General features: G+C 43.2%; 1 protein-coding gene across 1 annotated transcript in view; it reads left to right on the top strand.

Moving 5' to 3' along the window:
- The window catches only part of GABRB1 (gamma-aminobutyric acid type A receptor subunit beta1), an 891,901-nt gene that overhangs the window by 437,050 nt on the left and 427,508 nt on the right, over positions 1 to 27,343 (top strand). The window lies entirely within an intron of this gene.

Raw genomic sequence — 27,343 nt, 5'->3', positions numbered from 1 at the left:
TCTTTGACTGTGTGACCACAAGCTGCTATCTGCTCAGCAGTTACTGTGCATTCCTATGGAGTTTAACAGGACACAGTCCTTTCTTTATAGCTACTCTGTGAAGCAACAGAGTTCGCTTCTACCACCATATAGTGCCACCATTTGCCAGCAGCAGGTTCTTTTCCTGCACGGTGGACCCCGGGCTGTGAACGCACCAAATAACATCTCTATATTTACTTGGTGCGTTCCACCAGCCCTAACAGTATACTAGCGCCAGGGTCTGGCTGGTAAATGGCGGACGATCAGTGTTTACAGCGGTACATCCAGCAGCTGGAGGGTAGGTAGGTGGCTCTTGAGTGCACAACTTCAGCTGTGGATGTTACCGCAGTCGCTGCTCAGGCTGCCAGTGTAGCTGCAGCCAGTTTGTCCTCTGCCACCCCTGCTCCGACTTTATCCCGTCTCCCGCTTCCAGTCAAGTTTGCTGGTGACAGTAAGCTATGTCGGGGATTTGTGAGTCAGTGCTCCATACATCTTGAGCTCCTGGCTTCACGTTTTCCTACGGAACGGGCAAAAGTGGGATTTATTTTTTCCCTTTTGTCGGGCAGGGCGTTGGAGTGGGCAACGCCGCTATGGGAGCGTAATGATCGTGTGGTACAGAGTGCTCCTCTTTTCCTGGATGCTCTGAAACAGGTCTTTTTGGGATCTCGTGTCACCCACAATACCACGCTCCAATTGTTGGCAATAATGCAGGGTTTGTCCATGGTCAGCCAGTTCGCCGTCCAATTCCAGACTCTGGTCTCAGAGCAGGAATGGCCAATGTCTTATTCCAAAAGAGTCATCATTTTGTTAAAATGTAAATGAGTTGTTAAGAATTATGGACTGGGCACAGATCTCCCTGAGAATTTGCCTCCAGAGCTTATAAATAAATAAAAGGGTGAATTACCAGCGTAAGACAAGTAACTAACACAGAACAGTAGAACTGAACTTTGTCTCTGTGCAAACACATTAGCAGCTGCAGCTCTCACAGCTCTGCTTTATTGTAAAAATGGCTGCCAGTGAGATGGAAGGTGAAGCATTGAGAGGAACCTCTTTCATTAAAATAAACTCTAGAGGCAGATTCTCATGCAGATCAGTATCCGGCCCACAGATCTTAACTGATCATTTATATTTAAGAAACATGTGTATTTCTGTGGAATAAGACATCGGAGCACAGATACCAAGGTATCATTTCATTCAACTGCCTATAATCTACATGCCCATATAGTCAGATTATAAGGGATGATCTTACTGACAGATGCTCTTAAAGACATTTACTGGTCAGCCAAACAGTGGAGACTTTGATGCGGTGATGAGGCATTGTCGTGCATAAAAGTCATGGTTTTCTAAAAAGGTGCAGACATTTTTATGTACCACAGCTTGAATAAATGTTTTATAAAAACTGACAGTAGGTTTGGGAGTTGATTTGAGTCCATATTCAACACAAAAATGATCCAACTAGCTTATCTTTAATAATACCAGCCCATACCAGTACCTTCATCTCCACAGTGTTGGTGTTTGAGTTAAAGTTGAGGTGTGTGGTGTTACTGATCCAGCCACTGGTCCATCCATCTGGTCATTCAAGTGACGCTCTCATCTCAACAGTTCCTAAAAACTTTTAAAAACCTCTCTTCAGATACCTCTTGTCCCTGTCTTAACGTTTCAAGTTTGGTGTCTTGTTCGGTTGTGATCGAGTTTCAGCCTTCATTACCTCAGCCATGTTTCTGAGCATTGAACATCTTGTACTTCGGGCACTCAAAGGAGGTTACAATTCTGGAATATGACAGCACTTGAGGATAATGGCTTCCTGGTTTCTTCACGTTTCATTCTTCTCAAAACTTTGGTACTTAATGTGCTTTTTTCTCAATACATTTATCTAGTTGTAAGACATTTTTTGATGGTTCTGTGATTACGGCCTAATATTTTAACAATGTCAAGAGAGTCACCTTCTCTGTGAGACTTTTAATAATTTTAGCAATCAGTTGAACCTATTTTTGGCCCATTTTGCCCAAGGAAAACAATCTGCCTAACAATTCTGCAGACCTTGATAAGGGGTGTTGTATTTTTAGTTCGTACCCTCCCACATTACACCAATAAACATCACCTGATCTTCTTCATCCAATAAGCATTCAAGTTTATACAGCTTGGAATTGAAAAATCTGCATAAAAATGATGATATCAGCAAAATATTCACTTCCCTACTAATTGTGCACACAGCATATTATAAAACATATTTTCCAACTCATATAATTTTAAGTAGCAATGAATGCAGGAATACCCAGTTGTCTACTATTTTTTTAATTTTTGGATGTAAAAAACGATTTTTATAAAAAGGGATGTTCGATATATTGTTTACATACTGTGTATAGACCAGAACAATGAAAAATGAGGTCATAACAGAAACCCAATGTAAAAACATCAACAAATGAAACTTACTTCTTGATAACTCTTAAGCTGTTCAAAGTAAATTGAGATGCATGAACTACTATTTTATTCATTTTGGTTATGAAGTTCCTTTATTGACCTTTAAGAGCTTCAATCTAAATTCCCAATTTTGCAGAAACTAATTGCAAGGAGGAAATAAAAAGACACTTAGCCTTTGGTTTACTGGACTGTGTTCATCTCTCCTTCACAAAAGACATTGGAACTGAACATCAAAGCATTTTTCCAAAAAAGTAAAAAAAAAACCCTTTGAACGTGATTAATTGGCAATGGCTTAAATTTGTGACACACATGTGACTCGAAGTGTATTCACATGGGATGGAACTACGAGAGATTTTATAGCTAGATTTTAAAATGGAAAATCCACAGAGGAATAGAGTAGCAGCAAAGTGGATGAGATTTGAAAACATCTATCCACACACAGGACATTTGAAATTATTGTAAATTCTCTGCATGACATTTCAAGTCTTGGAATGGATGTGGACTCGTGGTGAATTTTCTCCATTGAGTTTGGTAAGGGAGTCGTAAGTAACTATTTTGAGGGATATTTTGCTCCTGAATATGTACCTGTTGAGAAAAACAGAAATCCGTAAAAAAAAATCCTCTAGGCAGAATAAAAAAAACAGAATAACCACCTTCACTGGGGGCTCCTGCTGCTTCTTTTCCTGGTCCCCACTGGACCTTATACATGTACGCCTGAATTGATTACATCTGTCTTGCATGACTCCTACGGTGCCTTGTCTCCATCACTAAAGGGCCTGGTGTACAGAGACCAACAGGGTATCAAACAAAGAAGTCACAAAAGTATGAGGGACGGATAGTTCTTTCATATGTTACATACACCACAAGAAAATTAGCAGTAAAATCAGCAATAAAATACATGCAAAACTTTCAGCACCAAGTCTAGAAAATGTGATCATGCCCTCATAGTTTTTCTGAGGATATCACCACCCAAGTTCTCCCATGTTCATGCATTGCTCGCCTACCCACAAGGTAAGACTAACTCAGTGAGTTAAAAGGAATCCGTCAGCAGGTTTTTGCTACTTCATCTGAAAGCAGCGTAATGAAGGCAAAGAGACCCTAAATCCAATGATGTATCACTTAGTTTACTGGGTGCAACAGTTATGACACCAAGCTCTGTATGAACATTGTCTATTGAGAGTGAGGTGCTTATCAGAGAAGAGGGCATGGTCGTTATAACAGGCATGTGAGACCTAGTCCGGGCACTGATAATCTGCAGGTGATAAAACATTCATTGTAAATAAGCAACAGCACACAGCCTAATAAGTGACACATTGCAGAAGTCAGTGTTTTATCCTCAGTATTTTAAGCACTACATCATGTTGTCCTCAGATTAAATAGCAAAAGCCTGCTGACAAATTCCGTTTAATGTCTCAGAAAGCAAGATATAGAAAGACAAAATTGAAAGCTTAGAAGTTAAGTTACAGATTGAACCATAACCTCAAAAATTCCGCTACTGGGACCTGTACTAAGCTGAACCAATATGTTTCCTAACTTCTTATACAGCTGCCATAACTCTTTATTGACTTTGCAGCCCAACATAATAGTTTGTGCGTTTAGCCAACATGATAGTGTAGGATGGCTTGCCATTGAGCTAACAATCTATGTGCATTGAAGAACTTGTGTGGGATCCCAAATAGTGTTCATGTCCCCCACCCCATTACTCAGTACTGATTAAAACAGGGCACCTGTACAATATTATTCTTACTCTTATTGAATCAAAAATGGATTTCTTTTACAGGTAGAGCATTTAATAAAAGTGTCATTTGATAACTTCTATTCTAGTCTACAGTGAATTGCTCCACCATATATCTATATCTATAAAAATCAGATTTTATTTTCAATTCAAAAATTGTGGATATTGTTTTGTCCTGTACTTTCATGCATTGCACAATAAATATATCACTTACACTGGCTGAAACATGCAATTTCTATTTTGGTCATAAATTCTTTATGTACTTTCTATTGATGACCTACAGAAGGGATTGAATTTTTGCTTCGTACAGTCCTATTTTCTAGAGGTTTTTAAGGTACCACTCTGCAGTTATTGTGTTTTATGCAGTTAGGTCAATTGGTTTCTGTAACATTTGACATATACAGTAGTTCTGTCCATGAATATCGTATTGAGTACAACCAATATGATGTCCTGTCCTTGTGGCTATTAAGTACTCACGAGTTGTATGTTCTGTGACTTACACAGAATTCACTAGGATTAAATCATGGACAGAGCTGCAGTTCTATATTTCTAAATTTACAAATTATGCAGTTCTAAATGTACAACTATTCAATTGACTTTCAAAACATTTAATGTTATCCTGTTTATTTTCTAACAAAACATAATGTTGCTCAAAATGCATTTTATTTAGGCTATCTGACATGTCGCAACTCGCAAACAGTTTTTCTTCATTTTATTGACTTTGAACAAATTAAGCAGGTAGATGATCAAAGCAATGGCATATAACATGCACAAGGCATAAATATTCAGCCTATAATAGAAGTGATCGTGGTCCACAGATCATGACATAATAGAGGAGTAGAGGTTGGCGTGTTATTAAAAGGCTCTTATTAAGCATACTTCTGAAAAAGATAAGTACAAATAAAACATTGGTAAAAAACTACAGTTACAAACATAAAGGCCACAATGTTCCTACATTTTCAAAGACTACTACCAGAATTAACTTATTGAGAATGTACAGCAAATATAAGAGTGGCACATTCAAAGGGGCAAACAATGAATGGAGACCATTTTTCGAATCTTGTCATCGTCTTTAAGAACTATATCTAGAAAAAGGGTCAAAAGGGGTGTAAACACATATCATCCTAAAATACAGCACTTAACTAAAATTAATTATGGTTTGGTCATTTACTTAAAGGAAATACAAATTGTGAACATTTCCAGATTTTTATCACTACTAATTCTGTTGTGAAGTAAAGCTCACATGGTATAGCACAGCCAATCAGAATGAACTACTTTAGCCTGTATAAAAGCCGAGGCAGGGAAGGCAGCAACCATTTCATGGTGAATCCTGATAGTAAGAGAATGTCACAGCTTAGCCATATAGATAGGTAGAAAAATACGACAGCACAACAGTGAAGTTATTTTGATATTACTAAGGCTGTAATTGTGTTACATATCTTTAAATTAATTGGATACTTTTATGGGAAACCTTAGACTGTTATACATACAGTATCTTTTAAGGGAGATTAAAGTATTTGCAATTAAAAAATTTTTTTTAAAGTTCGGCATGCAAATTTGAATTTCAAAAGACTTGCTCATTTTTGTTAATCACATGTAGTTCTGTCCAGCAGCACCAGAGAGGCCTATGAATATGTGACGGCATTATGGCTACAGTCCTAGTTAGTGATGAGCGAGTGTATTCGTTGCTCGGGTTTTCCCGAGCACGCTTGGGTGGTCTCCAAGTATTTATGACTGCTCGGAGATTTAGTTTTCATCGCCTCAGCAGCATGATTTACAGCTATTAGCCAGCTTGATTACATGTGGGGATTCCCTAGCAACCAGGCAATCCCCACATGTACTCAGGGTGGCTAATAGCTTTAAATCATTCAGCTGCCATGATGAAAACTAAATCTCTGAACACTAACAAATACTCGGAGGTCAACCGAGCGTGCTCGGGAAAACCCGAGCAACGAGTACACTCGCTCATCACTAGTCCTAGTGTGATAATAATGTGTCACCTTAAACTGCAAATTTTCTATCGCACTCCATAAAACTAAAAAAATTATTAATCTCAACATAGAGCTCAATTTTCATTGACACACTAGTACACCAAAAAGTTTCTGCGCACAGAAGACATTGGAAAATAGTATATGAACAGATATGATGTTGCAACATGGGTATCACTGATCCCAATACAGTTTGTATTCTGTTCCTATGTGTTAGGTTCCAAATATGATTAAAAGCAGCAGGAGGTTACAGCTCGTGCAAGGAAAGTGTAATCCAGAGAAAATTATGATGCTAATCTTCTAGAAGTCTATGTATTGATCACCGTCCAAATAAATAAATACGTTTATCCATATGCATACTTATGACAAAATAATATTAAGGACTATAAAATGCTATAATTCATATCAGACATGCTGTAGATGTAATGGAGCACAGCATCAGACATAACATTGATATATTCATTGCAAAGAGCCAAGGAATTTCAGTTCATGCAAGTTCACTGCAGACACCATCAGCCTCCTTCTTCAAAGCACAACTTGTTAATGGCACCATCAGTCTGACACCTAATGTAACACAGAGAATAAAAACAATATTGGAAACAAGATGATTTACTTGTCAAAGCGACTGGATGTCCTACATGGTAGGAAGGCTTATAGGTCAGAATAATAGAGGTTTAGAGCTGAAATGTTGCTTCATCTTGCTAAAGTAAGTCCACAGTAGCTGCCCAAAAATAACATAAATTGTAACTATATAGAGTCATATAGATACAGTGAAGGAAATATTTATTTGATCCCTTGCTGATTTTGTAAGTTTGCCCACTGACAAAGACATGAACAGTTATAATTTTAAGGGTAGGTTAATTTTAACCCCTTCCTGACATCAGACGTACTATCCCGTCGAGGTGGGGTGGGCCCGTATGACCGCCGACGGGATAGTACGTCATCACCGATCAGCGGCGCTCACGGGGGGAGCGCAGCCGATCGCGGCCGGGTGTCAGCTGCATATCGCAGCTGACATCCGGCACTATGTGCCAGGAGCGGTCATGGACCGCCCCCGGCACATTAACCCCCGGCACACCGCGATCAAACATGATCGCAGTGTACCGGCGGTATAGGGAAGCATCGCGCAGGGAGGGGGCTCGCGTTGCTGCGAGGGTCTCCTACCTCCTTCCTGGCTGCAGGTCCCGGATCCAAGATGGCCGCAGCATCCGGGTCCTGCAGGGAAGGAGGTGGCTTACCGAGTGTCTGCTCAGAGCAGACACTTGGTAAGCCTGCAGCCCTGCACAGCAGATCGTCGATCTGGCAGAGTGCTGTGCACACTGCCAGATCAATGATCTGTGATGTCCCCCCCTGGGACAAAGTAAAAAAGTTAAAAAAAATTTTTTCCACATGTGCAAAAAAAAAAAAAATCCTAAATAAATAATAAAAAAAAAATATATATTATTCCCATAAATACATTTCTTTATCTAAATAAAAAAACCAAAACAATAAAAGTACACATATTTAGTATCGCCGCGTCCGTAACGACCCAACCTATAAAACTGCCCCACTAGTTAACCCCTTCAGTAAACACCGTAAGAAAAAAAAAAAAAACGAGGCAAAAAACAACGCTTTATTACCATACCGCTGAACAAAAAGTGGAATAACACGCGATCAAAAAGACTGATATAAATATCCATGGTACCGCTGAAAACGTCATCTTGTCCCGCAAAAAACAAGCCGCCATACAGCATCATCAGCAAAAAAATAAAAAAGTTATAGTCCTGAGAATAAAGCGATACCAAAATAATTATTTTTTCTATATTTTAGTTTTTATCGTATAAAAGCGCCAAAACATAAAAAAATGATATAAATGAGATATCGCTGTAATCGTACTGACCCGACGAATAAAAATGCTTTATCAATTTTACCAAACGCGGAACGGTATAAACGCCTCTCCCAAAAGAAATTCATGAATAGCTGGTTTTTGGTCATTCTGCCTCACAAAAATCGGAATAAAAAGCGATCAAAAATGGTCACGTGTCCGAAAATGTTACCAATAAAAACGTCAACTCGTCCCGCAAAAAACAAGACCTCACATGACTCTGTGGAGCAAAATGTGGAAAAATTATAGGTCTCAAAATGTGGAGACGCAAAAACTTTTTTGCTATAAAAAGCGTCGCTGGTTTCACACTTGCGTTTTTGTCTGCAGCGTTTTTTGCACAAAAAAACGCATGCGTTTTTTCCCTATATTTAACATTGGAAACGCATGCGTTTTTTTTGTACGCGTTTGGTCGCGTTTTCAAATGCATGCGGTTTTTTTCTGCATGCGTTCATTTTCAGAAATACAACCTGCAGTATTTTCTTGCGTTTTTAAGCACATGCGTTTGTTTGCATTAAAAACGCATGCATTTTTATCGAAAAAAAACAGAAAACACACTGAAAAGCCACCCACCACCATCAAGGTGATAAAGGGATCCAAACCCTAACCCTAACCTCACCCCTAACCGTTTAATGAACATTTTCTGACAGTCATAGTGCCACGTATTTCAGTGCCACGTATTTCAGTGCCACGTATTTCAGTGCCACGTGTTTCAGTGCCATGTGTTTCAGTGCCACGTATTTCAGTGCCACGTATCACGTATTTCAGTGCCACGTATCACGTATTTCAGTGCCACATATCACGTATTTCAGTGCCACATATTTTAGTACCACGTATTTCAGTGCCACGTATTTCAGTGCCACGTATTTCAGTGCCACGTATTTCAGTGCCACGTATCACGTATTTCAGTGCCACGTGTTTCAGTGCCATGTATTTAAGTGCCACGTATCACATATTTCAGTGCCACGTATTTCAGTGCCACGTATTTCAGTGCCACGTATTTCAGTGCCACGTATTTCAGTACCACGTATTTCAGTGCCACGTATTTCAGTGCCACGTATCACGTATTTCAGTGCCACGTATTTCAGTGCCACGTATTTAAGTGCCACGTATTTCAGTGCCACGTATTTAAGTGCCACGTATCACATATTTCAGTGCCACGTATTTAAGTGCCACGTATTTCAGTGCCACGTATTTCAGTGCCACGTATTTCAGTGCCACGTATCACGTATTTCAGTGCCACGTGTTTCAGTGCCACGTATTTAAGTGCCACATATCACGTATTTCAGTGCCACGTATTTCAGTGCCACGTATTTCAGTGCCACGTATTTCAGTGCCACGTATTTCAGTGCCACGTATTTCACTCACGTTTAGGGTTAGGGTTAGGGGTAGGGTTAGGGTTAGGGCTAGGGTTGGAGGTAAAGTTAGGGTTGGGGCTAAAGTTAGGGTTGGGGCTAAAGTTAGGGTTTGGATTACATTTACGTTTGGATTAGGGTTGGGATTAGAATTATGGGTGTGTCAGGGCTAGGGGTGTGGTTAGGGTTACCGTTGGGATTAGGGTTAGGGGTGTGTTTGGGTTAGGGTTTCAGGTAGAATTGGGGAGTTTCCACTGTCCAGGCACATCAGGGGCTCTCCAAGCGCGACATGGCGTCCAATCTCAATTCCAGCCAATTCTGCGTTGAAAAAGTAAAACAGTGCTCCTTCCCTTCCGAGCTCTCCCGTGCGCCCAAAAAGGGGTTTACCCCAACATATGTGTTATCAGCGTACTCGGGACAAATTGAACAACAACTTCTGGGGTCCAAGTTCTCTTGTTATCCTTAGGAAAATAAAAATTTGGGGGGCTAAAAATCATTTTTGTGGGAAAAAAAAGATGTTTTATTTTCACGGCTCTGCGTTATAAACTGTAGTGAAGCACTTGGGGGTTCAAAGTTCTCACAACACATCTAGATAAGTTCCTTGGGAGGTCTAGTTTCCAATATGGGGTCACTTGTGGGGGGTTTGTACTGTTTGGGTACATCAGGGGCTCTGCAAATGCAACGTGACGCCTGCAGACCAATCCATTTAAGGCTGCATTCCAAATGGCGCTCCTTCCCTTCCGAGCTCTGTCATGCACCCAAACAGTGGTTCCCCCCCACATATGAGGTATCAGCGTACTCAGGACAAATTGGACAACAACTTTTGGGGTCTAATTTATCCTGTTACCCTTGTGAAAATACAAAACTGGGGGCTAAAAAATCATTTTTGTGAAAAAAAAAAGAATTTTTATTTTCACGGCTTTGCGCTATAAACTTTAGTGAAACACTTGGGGGTTCAAAGTTTTCAAAACACATCTAGATAAGTTCCTTGGGAGGTCTAGTTTCCAATATGGGGTCACTTGTGGGGGGTTTGTACTGTTTGGGTACATCAGGGGCTCTGCAAATGCAACGTGATGGCTGCTGACCAATCCATTTAAGTCTGCATTCCAAATGGCGCTCCTTCCCTTCCGAGCTCTGTCATGCGCCCAAACAGTGGTTCCCCCCCACATATGGGGTATCAGCATACTCAGGACAAATTGGAAAACAAATTTTGGGGTCCAATTTATTCTGTTACCCTTGTAAAAATACAAAGCTGGGTGCTAAAAAATCATTTTTGAGAAAAAAAATAAAAATTATTTTCACGGCTCTGCATTATAATCTGTAGTGAAACACTTGGGGGTTCAAAGCTCTCAAAACACATCTAGATAAGTTCCTTAGGGGGTCTACTTTCCAAAATGGTGTCACTTGTAGGGAGTTTCAATGTTTAGGCACATCAGGGGCTCTCCAAACGCAACATGGCGTCCCATCTCAATTCCAGTCAATTTTGCATTGAAAAGTCAAATGGCGCTCCTTCCCTTCCAAGCTCTGCCATGCGCCCAAACAATGGTTTACACCCACATATGGGGTATCATCGTACTCAGGACAAATTGCACAACATTTTTTGGGGTCCAATTTCTTCTCTTACCCTTGGGAAAATAAAAAATTGGGGGCAAAAAGATCATTTTTGTGAAAAAATATGATTTTTTATTTTTACGGCTCTGCATTATAAACTTCTGTGAAGCACTTGGTGGGTCAAAGTGCTCACCACACATCTAGATAAGTTCCTTAGGGGGTCTACTTTCCAAAATGGTGTCACTTGTAGGGAGTTTCAATGTTTAGGCACATCAGGGGCTCTCCAAACGCAACATGGCGTCCCATCTCAATTCCAGTCAATTTTGCATTGAAAAGTCAAATGGCGCTCCTTCCCTTCCAAGCTCTGCCATGCGCCCAAACAATGGTTTACACCCACATATGGGGTATCATCGTACTCAGGACAAATTGCACAACATTTTTTGGGGTCCAATTTCTTCTCTTACCCTTGGGAAAATAAAAAATTGGGGGCAAAAAGATCATTTTTGTGAAAAAATATGATTTTTTATTTTTACGGCTCTGCATTATAAACTTCTGTGAAGCACTTGGTGGGTCAAAGTGCTCACCACACATCTAGATAAGTTCCTTAGGGGGTCTACTTTCCAAAATGGTGTCACTTGTAGGGAGTTTCAATGTTTAGGCACATCAGGGGCTCTCCAAACGCAACATGGCGTCCCATCTCAATTCCAGTCAATTTTGCATTGAAAAGTCAAATGGCGCTCCTTCCCTTCCAAGCTCTGCCATGCGCCCAAACAATGGTTTACACCCACATATGGGGTATCAGCGTACTCAGGACAAATTGCACAACATTTTTTGGGGTCCAATTTCTTCTCTTACCCTTGGGAAAATAAAAAATTGGGGGCGAAAAGATCATTTTTGTGAAAAAATATGATTTTTTATTTTTACGGCTCTGCATTATAAACTTCTGTGAAGCACTTGGTGGGTCAAAGTGCTCACCACACATCAAGATAAGTTCCTTAGGGGGTCTACTTTCCAAAATGGTGTCACTTGTAGGGGGTTTCAGTGTTTAGGCACATCAGGGGCTCTCCAAACGCAACATGGCGTCCCATCTCAATTCCAGTAAATTTTGCATTGAAAAGTCAAATGGCGCTCCTTTCCTTCCGAGCTCTGCCATACGCCCAAACAGTGGTTTACCCTCACATATGGGGTATCAGCGTACTCAGGACAAATTGTACAACAACTTTGGGGGTCCATTTTCTCCTGTTACCCTTGGTAAAATAAAACAAATTGGAGCTGAAATAAATTGTGTGTGAAAAAAAGTTAAATGTTCATTTTTATTTAAACATTCCAAAAAATTCCTGTGAAACACCTGAAGGGTTAATAAACTTCTTGAATGTGGTTTTGAGCACCTTGAGGGGTGCAGTTTTTAGAATGGTGTCACACTTGAGTATTTTCTATCATATAGACCCCTCAAAATGACTTCAAATGAGATGTGGTCCCTAAAAAAAAATGGTGTTGTAAAAATGAGAAATTGCTGGTCAACTTTTAACCCTTATAACTCCGTCACAAAAAAAAATTTTGGTTCCAAAATTGTACTGATGTAAAGTAGACATGTGGGAAATGTTACTTATTAAGTATTTTGCGTGACATATGTCTGTGATTTAAGGGCATAAAAATTCAAAGTTGGAAAATTGCAAAATTTTCATAATTTTCGCTAAATTTCCATTTTTTTCACAAATAAACGCAAGTTATATCGAATACATTTTACCACTAACATGAAGTACAATATGTCACGAGAAAACAGTGTCAGAATCGCCAAGATCCGTCAAAGCGTTCCAGAGTTATAGCCTCATAAAGGGACAGTGGTCAGAATTGTAAAAATTGGCCCGGTCATTAACGTGCAAACCACCCTTGGGGGTGAAGGGGTTAACATTGAGAGATAGAATATAAAAAAATCCAGAAAATCACATTTATTAAATTATATAAATTTATTTGCATTTTGCAGTGAGAAATAAGTATTTGATCCCCCACCAACCATTAAGAGTTCTGGCTCCTACAGACTAGTTAGATGCTCCTAATCAACTCGTTACCTGCATTAAAGACAGCTGTCTTACATAGTCACTTTTTTAAAAGATTCCTGTCCACAGACTCAATCAGTCAGACTAACCTCTGCAACATGGGCAAGACCAAAGAGCTTACTAAGGATGTCAGGGACAAGATCATAGACCTGCACAAAGCTGGAATGAGCTACAAAACCATAAGTAAGATGCTGGGTGAGAAGGAGGCAACTGTTGGTGCAATAGTAAGAAAATGAAAGAAATACAAAATGACTGTCAATCGACATCGATCTGGGGCACCATGCAAAATCTCACCTCGTGGGGTATCCTTGATCATGAGGAAGGTGAGAGATTAACCTATAACTACACAGGGGGAACTTGTTAATGATCTTAAGGCAGCTGGGACCACAGTCACCAAGAAAACCATTGGTAACACATTACGCCGTAAAGGTTTAAAATCCTGCAGTGCCCGCAGAGTCCTCCTGCTCAAGAAGGCACATGTGCAGGACCATCTGGAGATTGCCAATAAACACCAAAAATTGAGGTCTTTGGCAGTAACTCAACTCGCCATGTTTGGAGGAAGAGAAATGCCTATGACCCAAAGAACATCATCCCCACTGTCAAGCATGGAGGTGGAAACAATATATTTTGGGGGTGTTTCTCTGCTAAAGGCACAGGACTACTTCACCACATCAATGGTAGAATGGATGGAGCCATGTACAGTAAAATCCTGAGTGACAACCTCCTTCAGCCTCAGCAATGGATCAATTATTTATTTCCCCCACTGTTTATTTTTGTACATCAATAGATAGATAGATATGAATATATACTTTGATGCTGAAACTAGGGTTGAGCGAAACGGGTCGATCATTTTCAAAAGTCGCCGACTTTTGGCTAAGTCGGCGTCTCATGAAACCCGATCCGACCCCTGTGCTTGTCGGCCATGCGGTACGCGACTTTCGCGCCAAAGTCGCGTTTCAATGACGCGAAAAGCGCCATTTCTCAGCCAATGAAGGTGAACGCAGAGTGTGGGCAGCGTGATGACATAGATCCTGGTCCCCACCATCTTAGAGAAGGGCATTGCAGTGATTGGCTTGCTGTCTGCGGCGTCACAGGGGCTATAAAGGGGCGTTCCCGCCGACCGCCATCTTACTGCTGCTGATCTGAGCTTAGGGACAGGTTGCTGCCGCTTCATCAGAAGCAGGGAGAGCGTTAGGCAGGGTCCACTAACCACCAAACCGCTTGTGCTGCAGCGATTTCCACTGTCCAACACCACCTTCGGTGTGCAGGGACTGTGGAAGCTATTTTTTTTTTTTTTTCCCCTCAGCGCTGTAGCTCATTGGGCTGCCCTAGAAGGCTCCGTGATAGCTGTATTGCTGTGTGTACGCCACTGTGGAAACCAACTGCTTTTTTCAAAGCACATATCCTCTTGTTCCTTCCTTTCTGCACAGCTATCTTTTCTGTTTTTCCACACTTTTTATTTAATTTGTGCATCAGTCCACTCCTATTGCTGCCTGCCATACCTGGCTTACATTACTGCAGGGAGATAGTAATTGTAGGACAGTTTTTTTTTTTTTTTTTTTTTTTTTTTTTGTGGGAGATTAAGATTGGCATTTCTGCTACAGTGCCATCCCTGTGTGTGCCATCTCTCACTGAGTGGGCCATAGAAAGCCTATTTATTTTTTCCGTGATTTGTGTTCTAAAATCTACCTCAACACAAAAACAGTACATCAATCAGTGGGAGAAAAATATTGGCCTCAGTCAGGGCTTGTGTGCCACTGCTGTGTGTGCTATCTCTCATTCAGTGGGCTATAGCAAGCCTATTTTTTTTTTTTTTTTTTAATATTATTTGGTTTCTAATTCTCCCTGAAAAAAAAAAAAAAAACCTAAAAAAACAGTGGGAGAATAATATTGCCCTTTCAGCTTGTGTGCCAGTCTTGACTCCTGGGTGTGCCACCTCTCTCCCTCTCATTCAGTGGGCCATAGAAAGCCTATTTATTTTTTTTTTTAAATATTATTGGGTTTCTAAAGTCTCCCTGAAAAAACAAAAAATACATAAAAAAACAGTGGGAGAGTAATATTGCCCTTTCAGCTTGTGTGCCAGTCTTGACTCCTGGGTGTGCCACCTCTCTCCCTTTCATTCAGTGGGCCATAGAAAGCCTATTTATTTTTTCCGTGATTTGTGTTCTAAAATCTACCTCAACACAAAAACACTACATCAATCAGTGGGAGAAAAATATTGGCCTCAGTCAGGGCTTGTGTGCCACTGCTGTGTGTGCTATCTCTCATTCAGTGGGCTATAGCAAGCCTATTTTTTTTTTTTTTTTTTTTTTTAATATTATTTGGTTTCTAAAGTCTCCCTGAAAAAAAAAAAAAAACATAAAAAAACAGTGGGAGAGTAATATTGCCCTTTCAGCTTGTGTGCCAGTCTTGACTCCTGGGTGTGCCACCTCTCTCCCTTTCATTCAGTGGGCCATAGAAAGCCTATTTATTTTTTGGTTTTTTTAATATTATTTGGTTTCTAAAGTCTCCCTGAAAATAAAAAAAAAAAATACATAAAAAAACAGTGGGAGAGTAATATTGCCATTTCAGCTTGTGTGCCAGTCTTGACTCCTGGGTGTGCCACCTCTCTCCCTCTCATTCAGTGGGCCATAGAAAGCCTTGTTTTTTTGTTTTTTTTTTAATATTATTTGGTTTCTAAAGTCTCCCTGAAAATAAAAAAAAAAAACATAAAAAAACAGTGGGAGAGTAATATTGCCATTTCAGCTTGTGTGCCAGTCTTGACTCCTGGGTGTGCCACCTCTCTCTCTAATTGTGGGCCATAGAAAGCCTATTTATTTTTTGGTTTTTTTAATATTATTTGGTTTCTAAAGTCTCCCTGAAAATAAAAAAAAAAAATACATAAAAAAACAGTGGGAGAGTAATATTGCCCTTTCAGCTTGTGTGCCAGTCTTGACTCCTGGGTGTGCCACCTCTCTCCCTTTCATTCAGTGGGCCATAGAAAGCCTATTTATTTTTTGGTTTTTTTAATATTATTTGGTTTCTAAAGTCTCCCTGAAAATAAAAAAAAAAAATACATAAAAAAACAGTGGGAGAGTAATATTGCCATTTCAGCTTGTGTGCCAGTCTTGACTCCTGGGTGTGCCACCTCTCTCCCTCTCATTCAGTGGGCCATAGAAAGCCTTGTTTTTTTGTTTTTTTTTTAATATTATTTGGTTTCTAAAGTCTCCCTGAAAATAAAAAAAAAAAACATAAAAAAACAGTGGGAGAGTAATATTGCCATTTCAGCTTGTGTGCCAGTCTTGACTCCTGGGTGTGCCACCTCTCTCTCTAATTGTGGGCCATAGAAAGCCTATTTATTTTTTGGTTTTTTTAATATTATTTGGTTTCTAAAGTCTCCCTGAAAATAAAAAAAAAAAATACATAAAAAAACAGTGGGAGAGTAATATTGCCCTTTCAGCTTGTGTGCCAGTCTTGACTCCTGGGTGTGCCACCTCTCTCCCTTTCATTCAGTGGGCCATAGAAAGCCTATTTATTTTTTGGTTTTTTTAATATTATTTGGTTTCTAAAGTCTCCCTGAAAATAAAAAAAAAAAATACATAAAAAAACAGTGGGAGAGTAATATTGCCATTTCAGCTTGTGTGCCAGTCTTGACTCCTGGGTGTGCCACCTCTGTCCCTCTCATTCAGTGGGCCATAGAAAGCCTTGTTTTTTTTTTTTTTTTTAAATATTATTTGGTTTCTAAAGTCTCCCTGAAAATAAAAAAAAAATACATAAAAAAACAGTGGGAGAGTAATATTGCCATTTCAGCTTGTGTGCCAGTCTTGACTCCTGGGTGTGCCACCTCTCTCTCTAATTGTGGGCCATAGAAAGCCTTTTTATTTTTTTCCTTCATTTGTGTTTTAAAATCAACCTCAACACAAAAACACTACATCAATCAGTGGGAGAAAAATATTGGCCTCAGTCAGGGCTTGTGTGCCACTCCTGTGCGTGCCATCTCTCATTCAGTGGGCCATAGAAAGCCTTGTTTTTTTGTTTTTTTTTTAAATATTATTTGGTTTCTAAAGTCTCACAGAGAAAAAAAAAAAAATAAATTAGGTGGGAGATTAATATTGACATTAGTGCTTGAGTGACAGTCCTGCGTGTGTGTCATCTCTGTGATTTGGTGTCACAGAAAACAGAGTGTGTAACATTGTGCCTGATTTTCCTTGTGGTCTCACCAACCTGTTAAGGGATATTGAAATCATACTGAAGTTATAGCTCACCGTGTAAGTTGTTTGACAGCAACAAATAAAGTTAGTTTGGTTACGATTTTTAAACAATGAGGAAGTCTGGTGCAAGAGGTCGTCGTGGGCGTTCATTGTCAGCTGGTAATGATGGTAGTGGTAGTGGAGCATCAGGTGGTCGTGGGGATAAAAATATTCCACCTAAGTCTGGAGCTGTGGAGCCAGTTTCGTCGTCAGGCTACACAAGGCCTCGAACGCTCTCTTTTCTGGGAGTAGGAAAACCGCTTTTAAAGGCTGAGCAGCAACAGCAAGTTTTGGCTTACATTGCAGACTCAGCCTCTAGCTCTTTTGCCTCCTCTTCCGAAACTGGTAAATGTAAAAGCAGCGCGTCGCTTGTGGATGTTCACGGTCAGGGACAAGTCGCTTCCTTGTCCTCCTCAGCAAAAACTACAACAAGAGAGAAGGATGCAGCAGGCGACACAACGGGTCACTCCATGGAGCTCTTTACACATACCGTCCCTGGCTTAGAAAGTGAAACATTTAACAGGCCATGCCCATTACAAGTAGATTCTGACATGGAGTGCACTGATGCACAGCCACAGCCAGAGTACTATGCTGCTCCTTTGACTCAGACCACCACATTGCCCTCTCAGGGTACAGATCCACAATCAGACCCTGATGAGACTATGTTGCCCCGCCACGAACGCTATACCACCGACCGACACAGTGACACAGACGAAGTTGCACACGAGCTCGAAGAGGAGGTAATAGATGACCCAGTTATTGACCCCGATTGGCAGCCATTGGGGGAACAGGGTGCAGGCGGCAGTAGTTCAGAAGCGGAGGTGGAGGAGGGGCCGCAGCAGGCATCAACATCGCAACAGGTTCCATCTGCCGGGCCCGTATCTGGCCCAAAACGCGTGTCAAAGCCAAAACCTGTTGGAGGACAGCGTGGCCATCCGGTTAAAGCTCAGTCTGCAATCCCTGAAAAGGGATCCGAGTCTAGGAAGAGTGCAGTCTGGCATTTTTTTAAACAACATCCAACTGATCAGCGCAAAGTCATCTGTCAAAAATGTTCAACTAGCTTAAGCAGAGGTCAGAATCTGAAAAGTCTAAATACTAGTTGCATGCATAGACACTTAACCACCATGCATTTTCAAGCCTGGACTAACTACCAAACGTCCCTTAAGGTTGTAGCACCCTCGGCCAATGAAGCTAGTCAGCAACGCAACATCCCTTCCGTCACTGTAAGGCCACCATTTTCCGCACCACCGGCAGTATCTGTGCAGGTTTCTTTGCCAGCCAAAAGCAGTCAGGGTCAGGGAATCACCAGTTTAGTAGGAGGAAATATTGCATCTAGGGCACCGGCGGAAACAATACCGTCTCCAACCGTCTCTCAGTCTGCCATGTACACCGGCACACCCGAAAGTTCCACGATCTCCTGCTCTCCAGTCCAGCTCACCCTACATGAGACTCTGGTTAGAAAAAGGAAGTACTTATCCTCGCATCCGCGTACACAGGGTTTTAACGCCCACATAGCTAGACTAATCTCGTTAGAGATGATGCCCTACCGTTTAGTTGAAAGCGAAGCTTTTAAAGCCCTGATGGAGTACGCTGAACCACGATACGAGCTACCTAGTCGACACTTTTTTTCCAGAAAAGCCATCCCAGCCCTGCACCAGCATGTTAAACAGCGCATCGTCCATGCACTTAGGCAATCTGTGAGTACAAAGGTGCACCTGACTACAGATGCATGGACCAGTAGGCATGGCCAGGGACGTTATGTGTCCATCACGGCACACTGGGTGAATGTGGTGGATGCAGGGTCCACAGGCGACATCAATTTAGGGACAGTTGTGCCTAGCCCACGGTCTAGGAAACAGTTGGCTGTAGGCGTTCGCACCCCCTCCTCCTCCTCCTCGTCCTCCTGCAGAAGCTACAGCTCTTCCACAGAACGCAGTCGGCCAACCACTCCATCGGCAGATGACACTGTTGCACACCAGTTGTCCCATTATGGGCCAGCTACTGCCAAGCGTCAGCAGGCTGTATTGGCTATGAAGTGTTTGGGCGACAACAGACACACCGCGGAAGTTCTGTCCGAGTTCTTGCAACAAGAAACGCAGTCGTGGCTGGGCACAGTAGATCTTGAGGCAGGCAAGGTAGTGAGTGATAACGGAAGGAATTTCATGGCTGCCATCTCCCTTTCCCAACTGAAACACATTCCTTGCCTGGCTCACACCTTAAACCTGGTGGTGCAGTGCTTATTGAAAACTTATCCTGGGTTCTCCGACCTGCTCCTCAAAGTGCGTGCACTTTGCTCACATATCCGACGTTCGCCTGTACACGCCAGCCGTATGCAGACCTATCAGCGGTCTTTGAACCTTCCCCAGCATCGCCTAATCATAGACGTTGCAACAAGGTGGAACTCAACACTGCACATGCTTCAGAGACTGTGCGAACAGAGGCGTGCTGTTATTTATTTGTGGGAGGATACACGGGCAGGCAGTAGGATGGCAGACATGGAGTTGTCAGGTGTGCAGTGGTCGAAGATACAAGACATGTGTCAAGTCCTTCAGTGTTTTGAGGAATGCACACGGCTGGTTAGTGCAGACAACGCCGTAATAAGCATGAGCATCCCCCTAATGCGTCTGCTGATGCAAAGTTTGACGCACATAAAGGAGCAGGCGTCTGCACCAGAGGAAGAGGGAAGCCTTGATGACAGTCAGCCATTGTCTGGTCAGGGCAGTGTACAGGACGAGGTAGCGGGCGAAGAGGAGGTGGAGGACGAGGAGGATGATGGGGATGAGTATATTTTTAATGCGGAAACTTTCACGGGGGCACAGGAAATTGGTTGCGTGTCACGGCCGGGTTCTGGTTTTTTGAGGGACACAAGTGACGTAGATTTGCCTGCAACTGCCCCTCAACCAATCACAACCGGAGATTTGACAACTGGAACTTTGGCCCACATGGCGGATTATGCCTTACGTATCCTAAAAAGGGACACACGCATTACGAAAATGATGAACGATGACGATTACTGGTTGGCCTGCCTCCTTGATCCACGCTATAAAGGCAAATTGCAAAATATTATGCCACATGAGAACTTGGAACTAATATTAGCAACCAAACAATCAACTCTTGTTGACCGTTTGCTTCAGGCATTCCCAGCACACAGCGCACGTGATCGTTCTCACACAAGCTCCAGGGGGCAGCAGACTAGGAGTGTTAGGGGTGCACACATCAGAAGTGGCGTTGGACAGAGGGGTTTTCTGACCAGGTTGTGGAGTGATTTTGCTATGACCGCAGACAGGACAGGTACTGCTGCATCAATTGAAAGTGACAGGAGACAACATTTGTCCAGTATGGTTACTAACTATTTTTCATCCCTTATCGATGTTCTCCCTCAACCGTCATTCCCATTTGATTACTGGGCCTCCAAATTAGACACCTGGCCAGAATTGGCAGAATATGCATTGCAGGAGCTTGCTTGCCCGGCAGCAAGTGTCCTATCAGAAAGAGTATTCAGTGCTGCAGGTTCAATATTAACCGAAAAAAGGACTCGTCTGGCTACCCAAAATGTTGACGATCTAACATTCATTAAAATGAACCACAACTGGATTTCGAAATCTTTTGCCCCACCTTGCCCGGCCGACACCTAGCTTTCCTATGAAAAGCTCTTGCCTGTGAATTACTTTTCTAATGTCTAATTTGCTGCAGCTGATTGTACAGCATACGACATGTTTACACCTCCCTAAATGGCAAAACTCCCCACACGGGGCCGTGGTATCGCGACTTGGCGCAAGCACCCGTGAGACTGCTGTTTGTCTGAAGAGGTGGGTGTGCTCGCTTTTGGTTGACGGCATTGCTACTGGGTCCCTCATAGTACAATGTAGTGTCTCTGGCGGTGGTGGTGCGCACCCAACGTCAGACACACCGTTGTAACATGAGGGGCCCTGGGGCGGTCCCGCCGGCCTCAAGAGAGTTCCCCCCTACCCCAGCTCAAAATGTGCTCTACCACGTGCAAAATTATGTCGCACAGCTCCACCAATCTTTAGTCTATTCGCTGACATCATTCAATGTCTGGCACTGACAATACAAATTTGTAGACATCTATGATGCAACTTAAAGTAGTCTGTGTCTGTGTCCTATATTGGCACCATTAAATAGTTACTGCCAAATTACAATGTCAGAAACTCAGTAGATGAGCCCACCCCTGTACCTAAGTATGCCACCTTTTTTTTTTGTTTTGGTTGTTTTGCGAGACATTAACATCTATTTATATTTTGGGAGTACTGGGACAGACACTCCTTGCACTACTCCTCCACTCACCACCAAGCTGCCTGTGTATCCATGTAACCGCTGTAAAACTGCCATGAGCCTATTGTTTGTTATTTTAGGCCTTTGATAGCCTGTCTGCGGTCCCTACTTTAAATACTCCTCCACTGACCACCAAGCTGCCTGCCCGTGTATCCATGTAACCGCTGTGAAACTGCCATGAGCCTATTGTTTGTTATGTTAGGCCTTTGATAGCCTGTCTGCGGTCCCTACTTTAAATACTCCTCCACTGACCAGACCACTGCTGCCCGTGTACCCCTGGAACCAATTATAAAGTGCCTACAGCCAGCCCATTTTCTTATGTTAGGCCTTTGAAGCCTGTCTGCGGTCCCTACTTTAAATACTCCTCCACTCACCACCACCAAGCTGCCTGCCCGTGTATCCATGTAACCGCTGTGAAACTGCCATGAGCCTATTGTTTGTTATTTTAGGCCTTTGATAGCCTGTGTGCGGTCCCTACTTTAAATACTCCTCCACTCACCACCAAGCTGCCTGCCCGTGTATCCATGTAACCGCTGTGAAACTGCCATGAGCCTATTGTTTGTTATTTTAGGCCTTTGATAGCCTGTGTGCGGTCCCTACTTTAAATACTCCTCCACTCACCACCAAGCTGCCTGCCCGTGTATCCATGTAACCGCTGTGAAACTGCCATGAGCCTATTGTTTGTTATGTTAGGCCTTTGATAGCCTGTCTGCGGTCCCTACTTTAAATACTCCTCCACTGACCAGACCACTGCTGCCCGTGTACCCCTGGAACCAATTATAAAGTGCCTACAGCCAGCCCATTTTCTTATGTTAGGCCTTTGAAGCCTGTCTGCGGTCCCTACTTTAAATGCTCCTCCACTGACCAGACCACTGCTGCCCGTGTACCCCTGGAACCAATTATAAAGTGCCTACAGCCAGCCCATTTTCTTATGTTAGGCCTTTGAAGCCTGTCTGCGGTCCCTACTTTAAATACTCCTCCACTCACCACCACCAAGCTGCCTGCCCGTGTATCCATGTAACCGCTGTGAAACTGCCATGAGCCTATTGTTTGTTATTTTAGGCCTTTGATAGCCTGTCTGCGGTCCCTACTTTAAATACTCCTCCACTCACCACCAAGCTGCCTGCCCGTGTATCCATGTAACCGCTGTGAAACTGCCATCATGAGCCTATTGTTTGTTATGTTAGGCCTTTGATAGCCTGTCTGCGGTCCCTACTTTAAATACTCCTCCACTGACCAGACCACTGCTGCCCGTGTACCCCTGGAACCAATTATAAAGTGCCTACAGCCAGCCCATTTTCTTATGTTAGGCCTTTGATAGCCTGTCTGCGGTCCCTACTTTAAATACTCCTCCACTCACCACCAAGCTGCCTGCCCGTGTATCCATGTAACCGCTGTGAAACTGCCATCATGAGCCTATTGTTTGTTATGTTAGGCCTTTGATAGCCTGTCTGCGGTCCCTACTTTAAATACTCCTCCACTGACCAGACCACTGCTGCCCGTGTACCCCTGGAACCAATTATAAAGTGCCTACAGCCAGCCCATTTTCTTATGTTAGGCCTTTGAAGCCTGTCTGCGGTCCCTACTTTAAATACTCCTCCACTCACCACCACCAAGCTGCCTGCCCGTGTATCCATGTAACCGCTGTGAAACTGCCATGAGCCTATTGTTTGTTATTTTAGGCCTTTGATAGCCTGTGTGCGGTCCCTACTTTAAATACTCCTCCACTCACCACCAAGCTGCCTGCCCGTGTATCCATGTAACCGCTGTGAAACTGCCATGAGCCTATTGTTTGTTATTTTAGGCCTTTGATAGCCTGTGTGCGGTCCCTACTTTAAATACTCCTCCACTCACCACCAAGCTGCCTGCCCGTGTATCCATGTAACCGCTGTGAAACTGCCATGAGCCTATTGTTTGTTATGTTAGGCCTTTGATAGCCTGTCTGCGGTCCCTACTTTAAATACTCCTCCACTGACCAGACCACTGCTGCCCGTGTACCCCTGGAACCAATTATAAAGTGCCTACAGCCAGCCCATTTTCTTATGTTAGGCCTTTGAAGCCTGTCTGCGGTCCCTACTTTAAATACTCCTCCACTGACCAGACCACTGCTGCCCGTGTACCCCTGGAACCAATTATAAAGTGCCTACAGCCAGCCCATTTTCTTATGTTAGGCCTTTGAAGCCTGTCTGCGGTCCCTACTTTAAATACTCCTCCACTCACCACCACCAAGCTGCCTGCCCGTGTATCCATGTAACCGCTGTGAAACTGCCATGAGCCTATTGTTTGTTATTTTAGGCCTTTGATAGCCTGTCTGCGGTCCCTACTTTAAATACTCCTCCACTCACCACCAAGCTGCCTGCCCGTGTATCCATGTAACCGCTGTGAAACTGCCATCATGAGCCTATTGTTTGTTATGTTAGGCCTTTGATAGCCTGTCTGCGGTCCCTACTTTAAATACTCCTCCACTGACCAGACCACTGCTGCCCGTGTACCCCTGGAACCAATTATAAAGTGCCTACAGCCAGCCCATTTTCTTATGTTAGGCCTTTGATAGCCTGTCTGCGGTCCCTACTTTAAATACTCCTCCACTCACCACCAAGCTGCCTGCCCGTGTATCCATGTAACCGCTGTGAAACTGCCATCATGAGCCTATTGTTTGTTATGTTAGGCCTTTGATAGCCTGTCTGCGGTCCCTACTTTAAATACTCCTCCACTGACCAGACCACTGCTGCCCGTGTACCCCTGGAACCAATTATAAAGTGCCTACAGCCAGCCCATTTTCTTATGTTAGGCCTTTGAAGCCTGTCTGCGGTCCCTACTTTAAATACTCCTCCACTCACCACCACCAAGCTGCCTGCCCGTGTATCCATGTAACCGCTGTGAAACTGCCATGAGCCTATTGTTTGTTATTTTAGGCCTTTGATAGCCTGTGTGCGGTCCCTACTTTAAATACTCCTCCACTCACCACCAAGCTGCCTGCCCGTGTATCCATGTAACCGCTGTGAAACTGCCATGAGCCTATTGTTTGTTATTTTAGGCCTTTGATAGCCTGTGTGCGGTCCCTACTTTAAATACTCCTCCACTCACCACCAAGCTGCCTGCCCGTGTATCCATGTAACCGCTGTGAAACTGCCATGAGCCTATTGTTTGTTATGTTAGGCCTTTGATAGCCTGTCTGCGGTCCCTACTTTAAATACTCCTCCACTGACCAGACCACTGCTGCCCGTGTACCCCTGGAACCAATTATAAAGTGCCTACAGCCAGCCCATTTTCTTATGTTAGGCCTTTGAAGCCTGTCTGCGGTCCCTACTTTAAATACTCCTCCACTGACCAGACCACTGCTGCCCGTGTACCCCTGGAACCAATTATAAAGTGCCTACAGCCAGCCCATTTTCTTATGTTAGGCCTTTGAAGCCTGTCTGCGGTCCCTACTTTAAATACTCCTCCACTCACCACCACCAAGCTGCCTGCCCGTGTATCCATGTAACCGCTGTGAAACTGCCATGAGCCTATTGTTTGTTATTTTAGGCCTTTGATAGCCTGTCTGCGGTCCCTACTTTAAATACTCCTCCACTCACCACCAAGCTGCCTGCCCGTGTATCCATGTAACCGCTGTGAAACTGCCATCATGAGCCTATTGTTTGTTATGTTAGGCCTTTGATAGCCTGTCTGCGGTCCCTACTTTAAATACTCCTCCACTGACCAGACCACTGCTGCCCGTGTACCCCTGGAACCAATTATAAAGTGCCTACAGCCAGCCCATTTTCTTATGTTAGGCCTTTGATAGCCTGTCTGCGGTCCCTACTTTAAATACTCCTCCACTCACCACCAAGCTGCCTGCCCGTGTATCCATGTAACCGCTGTGAAACTGCCATCATGAGCCTATTGTTTGTTATGTTAGGCCTTTGATAGCCTGTCTGCGGTCCCTACTTTAAATACTCCTCCACTGACCAGACCACTGCTGCCCGTGTACCCCTGGAACCAATTATAAAGTGCCTACAGCCAGCCCATTTTCTTATGTTAGGCCTTTGAAGCCTGTCTGCGGTCCCTACTTTAAATACTCCTCCACTCACCACCACCAAGCTGCCTGCCCGTCTATCCATGTAACCGCTGTAAAACTGCAATGAGCCTATTGTTTGTTATTTTAGGCCTTTGATAGCCTGTCTGCGGCCCCTACTTGCAATACTCCTCCACTGACCACAATGCTGCCTGGAGTGCCTGCCTGTGTATCCATGTAACCGATGTAAAACTGCCATGACTGCCTACTGTTTGTTATTTTAGGCCTTTGATAGCCTGTCTGCAGCCCCTACTTGCAATACTCCTCCACTGACCACACCAATGCTGCCCGTGTACCCCTGGAACCTATTTAAAAGTTCATAGAGCCTAGTTATATATTTTATTTACTATTAATAAGGCCATGATGGACTACGCTGTACCACGCTACAAGCTAACCAGTCGACACTTCTTTTGCGAGAAAAGCCATCCCAACCCTCCACCAGCATGTAGAAGACCGCATTGTCCATGCACTCTGGCAATCTGTGAGTACAAAGGTGCACCTGACAACAGACGCATGGACCTGTAGGCATGGCCACGGAAGATTACGTGTCCATTACGGCGCAATGGGTTAATGTGGTGGATGCATGGTCCACAGGGGACAGCCTACTAAGTCTGTCTGCAGTCCCTAATTCAAATTGTGCTCCACTGTCTAAATCGGAACTTCCACCTTCTGGCTTTCGGCCTATAGTATCAGAAATTAAACTGCATTTGGCCTTCAACTTTGGTTAGGGCCTACTAACGGCTTCTGCCCCTCCCTGGTGTTGCCCTCAACTAAATAAAGCTGAGCTTCAACCTTCTGCTCCAAATTACCATTTTGAAAAATGCAATAGGCTTTTCAGGCCTACTAAAGGAGTCTGTCTGTGTGCCCCTCCCTGGTGTTGTCCTCAACTAAATAAAGCTGAGCTTCAACCTTCCGGCTCTCATTATGTGGTTTTAAAAAAAAAAATGGTGGTTAGGGCCTACTAACGGCTTCTGCCCCTCCCTGGTGTTGTCCTCAACTAAATAAAGCTGAGCTTCAACCTTCCGGCTCTCATTATGTGGTTTTAAAAAAAAAAATGGTGGTTAGGGCCTACTAACGGCTTCTGCCCCTCCCTGGTGTTGTCCTCAACTAAATAAAGCTGAGCTTCAACCTTCCGGCTCTCATTATGTGGTTTTAAAAAAAAAAAAGGTGGTTAGGGCCTACTAACGGCTTCTGCCCCTCCCTGGTGTTGTCCTCAACTAAATAAAGCTGAGCTTCAACCTTCCGGCTCTCATTATGTGGTTTTAAAAAAAAAAAAGGTGGTTAGGGCCTACTAACGGCTTCTGCCCCTCCCTGGTGTTGTCCTCAACTAAATAAAGCTGAGCTTCAACCTTCCGGCTCTCATTATGTGGTTTTAAAAAAAAAAATGGTGGTTAGGGCCTACTAACGGCTTCTGCCCCTCCCTGGTGTTGTCCTCAACTAAATAAAGCTGAGCTTCAACCTTCCGGCTCTCATTATGTGGTTTTAAAAAAAAAAAAGGTGGTTAGGGCCTACTAACGGCTTCTGCCCCTCCCTGGTGTTGTCCTCAACTAAATAAAGCTGAGCTTCAACCTTCCGGCTCTCATTATGTGGTTTTAAAAAAAAAAAGGTGGTTAGGGCCTACTAACGGCTTCTGCCCCTCCCTGGTGTTGTCCTCAACTAAATAAAGCTGAGCTTCAACCTTCCGGCTCTCATTATGTGGTTTTAAAAAAAAAAAATGGTGGTTAGGGCCTACTAACGGCTTCTGCCCCTCCCTGGTGTTGTCCTCAACTAAATAAAGC

Source organism: Ranitomeya variabilis, chromosome 1 (genome assembly GCF_051348905.1).
Source record: "Ranitomeya variabilis isolate aRanVar5 chromosome 1, aRanVar5.hap1, whole genome shotgun sequence".
Classification (NCBI taxonomy): Eukaryota; Metazoa; Chordata; class Amphibia; order Anura; family Dendrobatidae; genus Ranitomeya; species Ranitomeya variabilis.
This window is presented reverse-complemented; position numbering and strand designations above follow the sequence as displayed.